Source organism: Bactrocera tryoni, chromosome 3 (genome assembly GCF_016617805.1).
Source record: "Bactrocera tryoni isolate S06 chromosome 3, CSIRO_BtryS06_freeze2, whole genome shotgun sequence".
Taxonomy (NCBI): Eukaryota; Metazoa; Arthropoda; class Insecta; order Diptera; family Tephritidae; genus Bactrocera; species Bactrocera tryoni.
Genome location: NC_052501.1, coordinates 50,942,495 through 50,956,575, shown reverse-complemented (window position 1 = coordinate 50,956,575; position 14,081 = coordinate 50,942,495). Strand labels below are relative to the sequence as shown.

At 39.3% G+C, this 14,081-nt stretch overlaps 1 pseudogene; it reads left to right on the top strand.

The window, feature by feature from the left end:
• Positions 1 to 4,277: 4,277 nt before the first annotated feature.
• Positions 4,278 to 10,857, top strand: LOC120772357 (annotated as a pseudogene).
• The last annotated feature ends 3,224 nt before the right edge of the window (positions 10,858 to 14,081 follow it).

The window sequence follows — 14,081 nt, the reverse complement described above, 5'->3', positions numbered from 1 at the left end:
GACTCCCAGGATGCGATGACATACATATGTGTAGAATTAGTTTTCAATCAGCAAACGATCATCACGACAATACAGCAAGACTTTTCAAATAACAGCTACGATGTTTGATGGACTTTATCTTGAAGCCACGTATGTATATACAAGTATGGTGCTTTGCCGCACGCACACATTCTTCTTTGAATGGTGGATGGTGGTTACACCAGATCAAACTGATGAAATCATTTCTGCGGAAATTCCTCATGCAGAGGAAGATCCATTATTCTACGAACTAATAAAAACCAATATGGTGCATGGACCTTGCGGACTCCACAATCCCACTTGCAATAAATACACGAAACACTATCCTTTTTTTTCGGAAACACAAACTGGAAATGATGGATATCCACTCTACCGTCGTAGCTCATCCGACGACAATGGCAGGACATTTACCATTCAACTTAGAGTAGTGAATATCGAAGTCGACAACATATGGATCGTACCATATTCGCCACTATTGTCTAATTCACATTCAAAACTCATGCCAATGAGTTATTGATATTGTAGTTTGGTGAAATCGACTTTACCGACTATTGTCCGTTTCCCAGTTCTTTTGGAGAATGGCTAAAGAGTGTTTTTCAACCCAGAGAATACAGTACAGCCAGCGGAAACACTTCCAACAACAAAATTTATCTCTAAACTCTATTTGGAAATGCCTTGATATTATGCATGGAATGCATCTCCGAAGAAATAGGTACGCAGAAAGCAAGGCCAACCAATAGATTGACATTCAGGTGTGTTCTCAATTAATTCCTTAGGACGAATTTACATAATCCACCCGAAAAACTACGATTGCTAGTACCTTCGGTTGCTATTAATAAATGTAAGTCGTTCAGTTTGATTTGAGTCATTACGCACACTTTTCGCGATGGTCATTTCGACATATCAGTCTTCAAATCCGCGTCAATTATGGAACACGAACAAAAATACATTGCCGAAGACATTTTACATCGCATTCATTAAGAATTGGAAATAGGCAAATTTCGATTCCAGTGGTTTGATATCAATTCCACCTCCCTTTTGTCAATTCACTTCAACGGAAGATGAACTCATCACGAATGTTTATCCGAACATTGGCCAAATTATCGTAACTACGATTGCATGGGTGCGCGCCAATTTTTCGTGGCGTTTTCCCGAGTTGAAAACCCATCTTTTCTGTAGATTTACGCAACGAAATAGAAACCAAAAAATGTTGCTTATCAAAAAATTTAGAAAAATTTAAAAAAAATAATGATTTTTAACACAACGTAAATTCAACTTTTTTTCATTTCCAAACACATAATTTCACGCACGACAACGCATGCGTTGTCACGGCATCACGCGTGAATGGCTGAACCGATTTGGTTGATTTTTTTTTGTTGTTTTCTAATACTCAGTACAAGGTTTTTATGGAAAAAAATATTAAGAAAATCTCTCAGAAAGAATGAAAAATATACATACATTTCATTTTGCATATTTTAAAAAACGCGCGTAACAAATGTAAACGTAATTCAATTTAAATGTCAACGTCATTCAATTAAAAAAAAAAAATTGTGGTAATCTGTTTTCATGTAAATTTTATTAAGTCTATATAACTAAAAATGAATCGTCAAAATGTATGTACGCTCATAACTCAATAACGTCTGGACCAATTTGGCCAATTCTTTTTCTAAAATGTGCGTTGAAGTTCAAAGATGGTTTTTACGGCGAGAAAAATTCGAATGGTTTCCGGAAAACCCCTAAAAACAGCCCTTTTCTTTTCCCCATACAAACGTTACAATAAATATGAATATTTGTTTGTTAGTAACACTAAAAGAACGGTTGAACCAATCTTAATGAAATTTTTAAAGGTTGTTTGTTGTGGATCGGGAAAGGTTTAGAAACAAAATACCTTATACTTTTCATGAGGAGAAGTCGGAAAATTGGACAATTCCAAAAAGTAACATTTTGCATACACATTTTTTCAATTTTTGTTTCTTTTGTTTTTCAATATTTTGATTTGTAAATTATTTGAATTGTTCAATTGCGGTCGCTTGCTTTTTTATTCCGGCTATCCAAAGGAAAAATTATTTAAAATTATTCAGTGAAAACTTTATGTGTGTTTCACACAATGTGATTAATTACATATTGAAATTTGTTACGAAGCCACGAAGAGGTCGCGCTAATATTGGTCAGCGTTCTTTTTGCCATCAACGTATGGCAGCCCAAGAAAAGGCAAGAAGTACTCCTAAAATGCGATGACATACGTGCGGAATTATGGATCGCAGTCAATCAGCTAGCTGGTGCTGTTAGATGCTGAATGTATTCTGTTGAGTAGCAGAAAAGAGGTTTGCCGCACGCACACATTCTTCTTTGGATGCGGGTGGTGCTTACACCAGAGATAGATCCAGAATTATGCGAAGTGGTGAAAACCAATATGGTTCATGGACCTTGCAAACCTTACAATCCCACTTTGGTTTGTATGCTTGACAATAAATGCACGAAACACTACTCATGTGCTTTTCTTTCGGAAACGGAAATGGGAAATGATGGATATTCACTGTATCGGCGTCGCTCACCAGACGACAATGGCAGAACATTTAGCATTGAGAGGCGTGAATATCGACGTTAACAACACATCGAATTTGAAAACATATGGATCGTACCATATTCGCCACTTTCGTCTAATTCACATTCAAAACTCATGTCAATGTTGAATATTATAGATTGGTGAAATCGATCAAATACGTTTGCAAGTACGTCACCAAAGAAAGCAACATAGCGGTTATTGGCCTTGAACGATATGAGATCAGCAGTATCAAATGGGTCGATATGTGAACTGCAATAAAGCGCTTTGTAGGATATTTACTTTTGCAATTCACGAAAGTTTTCCGACTGTTTTGCGTCTCGCGGTTCAGCTTCATTTAAGTCATCGCGTATTGTGAATGGTACAGTGTGTGCAACATTTTGAGAAGCATGCCAGCAGTAGCATTTGCTGGAACATGATAATCACTGGAAACAGACGAAGGACAATGCGATAGTACTTCGCATGCCACTGAAGTTCGCATACTTTTCGCGAAGATCAATTCGACATATCAGCCTTTAAATTCGCGTTAATTATGGGATACAAAAAAATGACATTTCCGATGACATTTTACATTGTATTCGCTAAGAATTGGAAATGGGCAAATTTCGGTTGATACTTCCAGTGGTTTGATACCAATTTCACCTCCCTTTTGTCAATTCACTTCAACAGAAGATGAACTCATCACGAATATTTATCCAAACATTGGCCAAATTATCGTAACTTCAATTGCTGGAGTGCACGCGCAATTTTAGCTGCCAAAAATACCGGGAAATGCTAACTTTTTCACACGGCCAGATATATGTGGCGTGTTGACGAGTTGGAAATCCATCTTCTCTGTATCTTTACGCACCAGAACAGAAATCAAAAAATTATGTTTATTAAGCTGCGCTACATTAAAAAAATTTAGAAAAATGGAAAATAAATAATTTTCGACACAATATAATTTCAACTTTCAAAACACATAATTTCACACAGGACAACGGCTGCGGGGTCAGCTAGTTTCAAATAAATTATATTAGTTTCGACTATTACAAAATGAAGATGTGCCAAATGAACTTAAATGCGCTCATATATATACGTATTGGGTCATTCCTTTCTTTCTACCACAATGCTGTTGTTGGGAGTATCATCATGAGCTTGCATACATACTTATATTTATGTCTCTTCGTATTCTTCAGTATGTGAGAGAGCTGCATTTGTACACATTTTTCGCTGTTAACAATGAACTTTTTATCCTTCAACTTATTTGCCTTCAATATTGTCTGCTTGTGCATACATACACGTCATCATATGCCGAAAATACATATATTTATTTCTCTTCATATTCTTTGTTTGAGTAAGTGAGAGAACTGTTATAAATTTTAACATTTCACAGCGAGAATTCATTGGTTGTGAAATGAATTTCTTACTTCAATTTTAACAAATGTTCGCTGTCGAACAAATAAGCAACCATGCCGAATAATGGGGTCCAGATTATGCTCATTCACAGCCACATTAATATTTTTGCCATCGTAACGGAGGTTTTGCAAGAAAATTTGTTTGATTTTATTTCATGGTACAATCTCTTACGATGGTTTATTTAGTTATTTGAATCTGGAAGAAGTGTTTGCAAATTTCCCTTGGGACGATAAATAACAGATCGGCTGGGATTTTATTCCAATAAAAGTACGAAATAACTAAACATGGCCTCGTTAATATCGCTGCGTAATGGGTCAGGTGCTGATCCAATTTTATGATTTAAGAGATGAAAAAGCTATACGCGATGCTGTGAAGTGCTCAAAGGTAGTTATTAACAAAGAAGCTGGTGTATAACGTTTGATTATTTGTCTGCTTTAAACGCTAGTCCCAAACCAATGAGCTTTGTGCTTGAGGGTGGAAGCAACTTTTTGAGGAGTAAATACTACGGTGAGCACATTCGGATGTTGCACAAGCTATTGTCAATTGCGCTAAGGATCCCGATACTGCTGGTCAGGTTTATCAAGCTGTTGGGTAGGTTTCGAGCAAAATTGAATTTACATACTTTCTAATATATATCTAAACACTCAACACCCACCTTGCAGACCAAAGCGTTACCAGTTGTGCGAAATAATTGACTGGTTCCATCGTGTTATGCGCAAAGATGAAAAATGGTGGGTGTTAACGATTAATAACGAGATCACTAAATTTACGTGATTTATACTGTGCAATTTGGCATCAACATTATCTAGGTACACGATGCCCTATCTGGCATCACCATGATCAGGTGACACATTTTCGTTAAGGCATTTCTACCGTTGTTTGGGTCAGACCATTGTGCAGTATACAAAAACAACTAGACGCACGATTGTCAGGTGATGCGTTTTAGCTTGGCACATCATACGATTAAACTGTTCTTTTGGTCAGACCATGGTTCCGTATGCAATAACACAATTGTTATTTTCACCAGTTCGCTTACATATTATTTTTCTACATAAGCTTGAGTTAAGCATAGAATTGGTCTCAGTTGTCAGTCAAATGAATTGGATGGTACTTGGAGAGTACCAAATACAGGTGAAATAAATTTATATTAAAGTTCAATCGTGGTTTTATTACAGTGCAGACATATACGTCATACGGGTTAATTTGAGTGTTTAGTGCAATCCTAAACATTTTTGGTGCCTCCTGTGAGGAATGAGTGTATCGTTTAAATTGCGGATAATATGTCAGCATTAAACTTGCGTACATCAGCACTCACATCTATTCTGCGCATCTGGACGCAAGTTCAAGTAGAGAACTACCATCCAGACTGTGTTGAAAGTGAACAGCTCTTGGGTAGTGCCAGACAACATTTCTCTCGTTTTATGGACAACCATTTTGCCCTTGTGTCCAGCGCACATGGAGGCGAGATGGCAGAGCATGATGATTTGCTCGCTTCAACGGAGGAGATTTTCAACAACATTTGCATCAAATTAAAACGTAAAATGTCAGCGTTTGGTGAACTTCCCAACCAGGAATGCAGCCATGCACCAGACATGCGTTTGGATCCCGTCTCCATTCCAAGCTTTGACGGAGAGCCCATCCAATTGGTTAGCGTTTAAGGATATGTTTGAGACGCTGGTTCACAACAGGAACGACTTGCAGTTCACCTATAAACTGGGAAAATTTAGACAATATGTGAAGGCGGAAAATGTTCCATTAGTCGGGGGCTTGTACACAGGTGGGTATGAAGAAGTCTGGGCTGAACTGAAAAAACGTTACGACAATCCCCGTACTCTTTCGGAACTTCATGTTTAGCATCTTCTAGACTTACCAACCCACCCATCAGAATCTCGAGCTACTCTACTTAATTTTGTGGATAGTGTACGTAACTCCTTCAGAGCGCTTGAATTGATGAATGTGCCAGTAAAACAGTGGGATGCTATAGCCGTACCTCTGCTACTACCGAAGCTACCGATTGTTACTCGAACCGAGTGGAGAATGAGCCTAAAATCCAATGCAATTCCGAAAATGGAAGATGTGATAATGTTCGTGGAACGGCGTGCAGCTAACCCGCCGACATCGTCGCCAATTGCTCCACATATTTCAAGCGGACGGACATCGAGTCGTGTCGTGAAGGCGCATCTGACAATGAACTCGGGAAAAATTCTTAATCCGTTGGTGGCATCTGACAAGGCAACGAATTTCCCATCTTGTAATGAGTTTCATCGCATTACGAAATGTCAAAAGTTTCGTAACCTTCAACTTGACGGACGCTGGGACTTGGTGAAGCAGGCATGACTATGTTTCAATTGCCTCAAGGCCGGCCATCGTAATCGCGACTGTTCATTTGGTTTATGTCTCAACTGCCAACAGAAGCACAATACTCTTCTATGTAGACGGCCCCAGCAGAGGAGCGTTGAAGCTACGACAACAATGACCATGGAGCGACGTCCCGTCATTTCCCTTACAGAGTGACCGGACTATTCTCTTAGCAACGGCAAACGTGCTTCTTGCTGACTGTAAGGGTTACTTAAAGGAATGTCGAGCACTTTGCGATATTGGTTCCCAGATGAGCTTCGTTTGCGAATCATTAGTAACTATTTTGAATCTTTCTAGAAGTCCCTGGGAGTTTCAAGTCGAGGGTATTGATCAAAGCCTTTCAACCCGTACCAAAGGTGTTGTCAGAGTTAGTATTCAGTCTCAGGTGGACGAGAAGTTCCAGATTAGCTTCGATGCGTACATCATTGATTCAATCACGTCTATGACTCCTTCTACTAATATAGACATCAGGACCAGCCATTATTTAAGGGATCTTTGTTTAGCTGATCCGGCATTAGGTATACCAGGTCCCGTAGAACTACTGATTGGCGCAGATATTTGGCCTGCTCTTGTATTAAACGACGTTGTTCTCGGTTCTCATAACGAACCATGTGCATTACACACCCGTCTGGGATGGGTAGTGCTAGGTCCAGTAGCATCGAACGAGTCGATGTCAACCCTTTTTTCATCACTCATTGACGTTTCCGTTGATTCTACCACCGATAAACTTCTAAGGAAATTTTGGGAAGTAGAGGAGCCTCCTGATAACATCAAGGCGGAGGTGGACGAATGTGAAGAGATTTTCTCAAGCATGGTTACGCGACATCCGAGTGGTCAATATATAGTACAGATACCATTTCGATCTGATGCCTCTCCACTTGGAAATTCACATTCGGCGGCACTTCGGCAATTTTTGACACTAGAGCGGACATTGGCAAACGACTATGTACTGAGGGAGAAATACGTGGAATTCATGAGGGAATACATTAATTTGGGACATATGGAGGCAATCGATGCTCCTCCAGTTGACATAGGAAGCTGTTATTACATCCCTCACCAAGCTGTTTTGACTAAATTCAGAGTAGTGTTTAACGCCTCATCTAAAACAACGAACGGCGTATCTCTTAACGATACGCAAATAAGTGGACCACAGCTACAGGATAACCTGGTTGGCATACTTCATCGATTTCGGCGGTATTCGGTAGCTCTCACAGCCGATATCAAAAAGATGTTCCGACAGGTAATGGTGGATTCTAGGCATCGAAAATGCCAACAGATCCTTTGGAGGGAGTGCCCTAATGAACTCATGCGTACCTATCAACTTAAGACAGTGACATACGGTATGGCAAGCAGTCGTTTTAATGCTATCAGGTCATTGAGACAGTGTGCATACGATAATTCGAAAGTGATCGCTGACGTCAGCCGGGCAGCCGCCGCACGTGACAGCATCCTTCGTAGCTTTTATGTTGATGATTATTTGGAAAGTGTCCACACGACAGAACTGGCCATCAACCGTGCACGGGACGTTGATGCCATTCTTCAACAAGGTAAATTTGAGTTGGATAAATGGAACTCCAACTGCGTCCAGACCCTGGAAGGAATCAGTGGCTCTAAGGCGTCAGCATCGCAGATAAATTTTAGCGATTCCAGCACAACGGTATTGGGCCTTCACTGGAATCCTATTACTGATACATTATTCTTCAAGGTAAAGGTATGTAACTTTGACACAATTCCTACTAAACGGATTGTTTTGAGTAATATTGCAAGGTTGTATGATCCACTGGGTCTGCTGGCACCAGTTGTCGTGACGGCCAAGATGTTTGTTCAAAATCTATGGTTGGCGACATCTACCACCTAATCTTCGAGAGACTTGGATGAAATACCGGAACAGTCTACAGACTCTCGAAAGGATCAAAATACCACGAGGGCTGGGGATCAGAGAATATTCTGTATCGACACTACATGGGTTCCGCGATGCAAGTACCAAAGCTTACGCAGCAGTTATTTACCTACGAAACACCATAGCTAACGGAGGATCCCATATTTCTCTGATTGTCGCAAAAACAAGAGTTACTCCATTGAAGGAAATGACTATCCCCCGCCTCGAGCTTTCGGCAGCTCTGCTATTGGTTACAACTATGAACAACTATGAATTACACCGATAGCACTCATGGGGAACGAACTTTGGTGGAAGGGACCTCCTCTTATTCATGCGGTTAATGATGATAATGATAATGCCGACGTTCAGAAGTCAGAGATTACAGGAGTTGATTACTGCTGAAGAGAAAGAATGGGCACTAATCACACACATTCGTCAAAGCCAAGGTAAAATGTATCATTCTGAAAATAGAGCACTTAAATCTCGTTCCAGCGTCGCTTTGTCAAGTAACCTGTTTCCACTGAACCCGATTTTGGACGAAGAAGGCATACTGCGTGTTGGTGGTCGGTTAACAAATTCGGAATTACCGTATGAGCAAAAACATCCAATCATTCTTGCCAATACCTGTCCATTGGCAAAACTTCTCGTAAGTGATGCTCATAGGTGCTGTCTCCATGGTGGGATGCAGGAAATGCTGCAGTACTTACGCATTTGGATTATGCATGCACGTCGGATTGTAAAGTCATATCTTCATAAGTGCGTCACATGCCGTCGACACTCCCGAGTAACTCAGCAGCAACAGATGTCATGACTTCCAAAATCCCGAGTTATGATTGCCCCACCCTTTACCCATACCGGGTTAGACTATTGCGGGCCATTCAACGTTCATCATGGAGGAAAGCGAGCCACTACAATGAGTAAAACTTACGGAGCGATTTTCATTTGTATGGCTACAAAGGCCGTACATATCGAACTTGCGGAAAATTTGTCGACTCAGGCATTTTTCGAAGTGTTTGATCGCTTCATAAGCCGCCGTGGAATATGTTCGATCCTTTATAGCGACAACGGAACGCAATTTGTAGGTGCTAGTCGAGTTCTATATCAAGACCTTCAAAGTTGGAGAAATATATATGCAACTCAGCATATTGCAGCTTCCGGCACGCAGTGGAAATTCATCACTCCAGCCGCACCCCATCATGGAGGTCTTTGGGAGGCAGCTGTGCGTTCAGCAAAAAACATCTCTATCGCACAATTGGTCGCCAAATCTTACGCTTCAATCAACTGAGTACACTACTTGTTCGGATTGAGGCTTGTTTGAATTCCAGGCCACTGGTTCCTCTTCAAGATGACCCCAATGGTAGCTACGCACTCACACCTGGCGACTTCCTCATTGGTCGACCGCTCAATTCGCGACCAGAACCACCTATTGATGATATTCCACAAAATCGTCTTATATATTCTCAACAATTACAGAAATTGTTCGAGCACTTTTGGAAGCGGTGGAAACGTGAATATTTATCCAGCTTACAGGGGAGTCGCAAAAGGGAAGGTCGACGTGAGAATCTCCAGCCAGGAGATGTAGTACTGATTCAGAAAGAGAATCTACCACCCACGCATTGGCGCATGGGTCGCATCACTGAAGTTCACCCTGGCAGCGACGGATTGGTACGAATAGTTACTGTTGAATACAACAGTGAGAAACGTACACCTCAAGGACTTTTTGTTAAGCACCATTGTCAACGTCCAGTGCAAAAGATTTGCCGTCTTATTGATCCAAATCAAGAATTCCTGAACCCTGACGGTTCAGCGGGCAGGAATGTTAACGATTAATAACGAGCTCACTAAATTTATATGATTTATACTGTGCAATTTGGCATCACCATTATGCAGGTACACGATGCCCTATCTGGCATCACCATGATCAGGTGACACATTTTCTTTAAGGCATTTCTACCGTTGTTTGGGTCAGACCATTGTGCAGTATACAAAAACAACTAGACGCACGATTGTCAGGTGATGCGTTTTAGCTTGGCACACGATTATACTGTTCTTTTGGTCAGACCATGGTTCCGTATGCAATAACACAATTGTTATTTTCACCAGTTCGCTTACATATTATTTTTCTACATAAGCTTGAGTTAAGCATAGAATTGGTCTAAGTTGTCAGTCAAATGAATTGGATGGTACTTGGAGAGTACCAAATACAGGTGAAATAAATTTATATTAAAGTTCAATAGTGGTTTTATTACAGTGCAGACATATCCGTCATACGGGTTAATTTGAATGTTTAGTGCAATCCTAAACAGTGGGGATACCGTCGTTAAGACATGCGTTGCGATCCTACCTTCTTATTGAAAGCCAAGTTCACTTAGCTTAACTGTCCTGGACAACCTATTGGTGGACTGCATATGGAACGTATCGATCGCGAATGTATTACCGATGTCGTTTGGATGTACAATTGACCTCCATGGAAGAGCAAGTACCATGGGAATTGCGACCATATCGTGCTGCGCAATATTATGATGCCGAATTGGAAAAGTGGGAGGAACCAGCTCCACCAAAACCGATACGAGTAGAACATCGGGAAGAACTACGTATGTTTGCATAAAACTACTATAATGGCAGCAACGCTAACAACAACAGCCAAGCAAATAATAAACAACACTCATCTAATGAAAGTTGGTGGCGTTGGTGGCCAAGCAGCGATTTGAAAAGAAACATTTGCATATACGCGAATTACTATTCGTCTTCACATCTAGTGAATTATAGTCGATTATGAACGATGTGGAAATTGATAATTTAACTTTAAAAAACAAATAAACGTTATTTGGTTAATAATGAACAACTATTAAAAATTAAGGAATTTGAGTTGAATTTTTATTTGGGCCAAACAAGTTATTATCGATTAGAAATAATTTCAAACGGAATATATTTCGAACAATATAAAAATCTTATATACATACACGTAGGTGTTAGTACTTTTTAAATATAAAAGTATATAACATATCGCAGTTATTTGTTAATTACTTTTATTTACATTATTGCATTTAGTTTAAACCATGCTACAAGGATATCGACCCATCAAACTACCGACAATATTCATACATGCAGCTAAATCCAATATTGCTATTCAGCATTGCAAAGTAGTGTTGCGTAAGCTAATTTAAACTACTTTTTACTACTATATAGATATTGCAAATTAAAAAAATAATTTCTTTAAGAATCCTTTTAATTTAAAAACTTAGCTTAGAACTAAAAAATAATATGGTAAATCTGTTAGGATGGTCAAACACTCCAGTTGGGAACGAGTAACGTATAAAACGTGTATGTAGTTTGTGATTACAAAAATTTATACTTAAAATATAGGAAACATGGCCATTGCATTTACAATAAATAAAATGTGTTTTACTGTTCAGACGAATTATTATGATAAGTAATAACAAATTTTTCCACAATAGTAATCTCTTTTGGTCCACTCATTATCAAAAAGAATTTCCAATATGTCCATGAATAAATTAACTAAAACGCTTAAAAATATATATCATATTTATTTATATCAAGAAGATATAACTAAATCTTTTGATAACAGCATTAAACTTCATTCTATAAGCAAAATTGAAAATAGTATTTATAAATGTATAAATATAGTACTGTAAATTTATAATTTAATATTAAAGCATTTTTGCTTTACGCAACCCATTTTAACCTCTCGCCACCCTTATTCACCAGAGGTGGCCATGATGTTTTTATTGTGAACGTACACTTGGGGGGTAGGTTAAGGACTGTGAATGACTCTTTTACTATGGTGAATGGGCACTTTCCCTACTCCCTTGTACTATGGTTTGAGTCGTCCTGGGAATGAGCTGCCGCTGCGTCCTGTGCCAAAGGGACGTAAACGACGGCAAACAGCCGACGCACCAGGTAACGGTGCGAATTATTGAAAGTGGTGCAAACAAAAAAAATACAATAATAATAAAACGCACACTTTCAGTTTTTGGCTTATTTATACATATGTATGTATATGTACGTAAATCGTTTTATACATACACTTATTATATGCATATATTGAAGTGAATGTGAAGAGATTTCGGGATTGCGGTTTCGTTTACATTAGGTGCGACCTTTTTGTAAATCGCATAATTTTAAAATTTAAAAAAATCTTCGTTCAGTTTTTCGCATATTATCTCTTTTTTTCGTAAATTGAATTATTGGACAATATTTTTTCGCGTAAAGTTTTCAATTGTGCTATTGCTCATTTTGAGGTATTTCTTTCGTATGGCTTTTCGTTCAATTGGGAATCGATATTTTTCTTTTCGTTCTCTTCAACCGATTTCTAACTTTCCAAGTCTAATCTGTTGAAAATTTCTCGTGAATGTTAATTCAAAAAGTCAAAATGAGCAAGCCAAAATCAACTACCGCCAGCCTTTCTCCAAGCAAGGAGGTTACAGATTTAAAGTCATTAAAGCGTCAAAATACGTATACGACCTTTGGGAAAAAACCATGTCTTTAGATCCAATTGAATTGGAATGTCGACTCGACATATGAAATTTACATAGTGAAAAGTTAATAAAAAGCCAATCTAAAATTGAAGAGATTGATGAAGACGACTTGGCCCGAGGGGAGTTGGAGGACATAATTGCTGAAACGAAATCAATAATTAAAAATATTTTAGCAAAAGTAGAACGTCAATTGCCGAAACATCTTTCGTAACACCTCAAGGAAGAATATTCGGAATTTAAAAATTTCAAGAATCTGTTTGAGAGTTTGGTTCATAATCACCCAAGTATCCCAGATATTGAAAAATTTAACCACTTGGTAAATTGTCTGTCTAGAGAAGCTTTGCCAACAGTCAAGGCATTTCAAATGTCAGATGAAAATTATCCGAAGGCATTGGCAAGTCTCAAAAATGTCTACGATAACAAATGCTTGATATTTTCAACACAATTTCAAAATTTTTAGAGCTGCCAACTATCCCCAAAGCCTTCAGTACCTTTATTACGAGCGATGATCGATGAGTGTCTGCTGTTTATGACTCATTGCTATCTCTGGGCGATAAGAAGCAAATAACAAACGCCATTATCATACATAAAGTTTTGTCAAAGGTGGACTCTGCCACTCGATCCAAGTGGGAAGAGCAACTTGACTAATACCACTTACCATTATGGAAAGACTGTAAAGCCACTTTAAATATAAGATTTCACGAAACTAGGAGGCACAACCAACACGAGCCCCATGAAGCAGCCAAACACGGACGGGACAAAATCTGCTTTAGTTGCTGCAGATACAAAGCAGCCAATTTGTCAAAAGTGAAAATCGAAGGAACATCCTTTATCAGCCTGCCCCACTTTCAAGGTGCTTCCGGTACAACAGAGGTTAGAGTTTGTGAAATCGGTGCCCATATGCATAAGGGGCACACCGTATCCAAGTGCTGAACGGATCGATGTCGTGTATGTAATCGATCTTACCAAACGTTGTTGCACCAGTATCCAGTCTCCTTCCCTGCTGCACCTCATCCGCAACCGTCCACCACACATGTTATACATACAGCAAGAACCGGATCGGGTAATGTTGGCGACAGCTGTTATTCAAGTAAGGACTAGTTATGGTGAATACATGCCTGCGAGAGCGGAGCTGGACACAGACTCCCAAGTCAACTTCATGACGGAGGACTTGGCAGAAAAGTTGCGGATTCGACGCCAACACAAAACGTTAAACATAGTAGGAATTGGAAATTCTAATACGAAAGTGGGGACAAAATTAAGCGCGTTTATTAAGTCGAAGGTAAATAATTACGAATTTTTGGCGGAATTCTGGATAATGCGTTGCATTTCGGCAAATGTGGACACAGGCTCCCATGTCAACTTC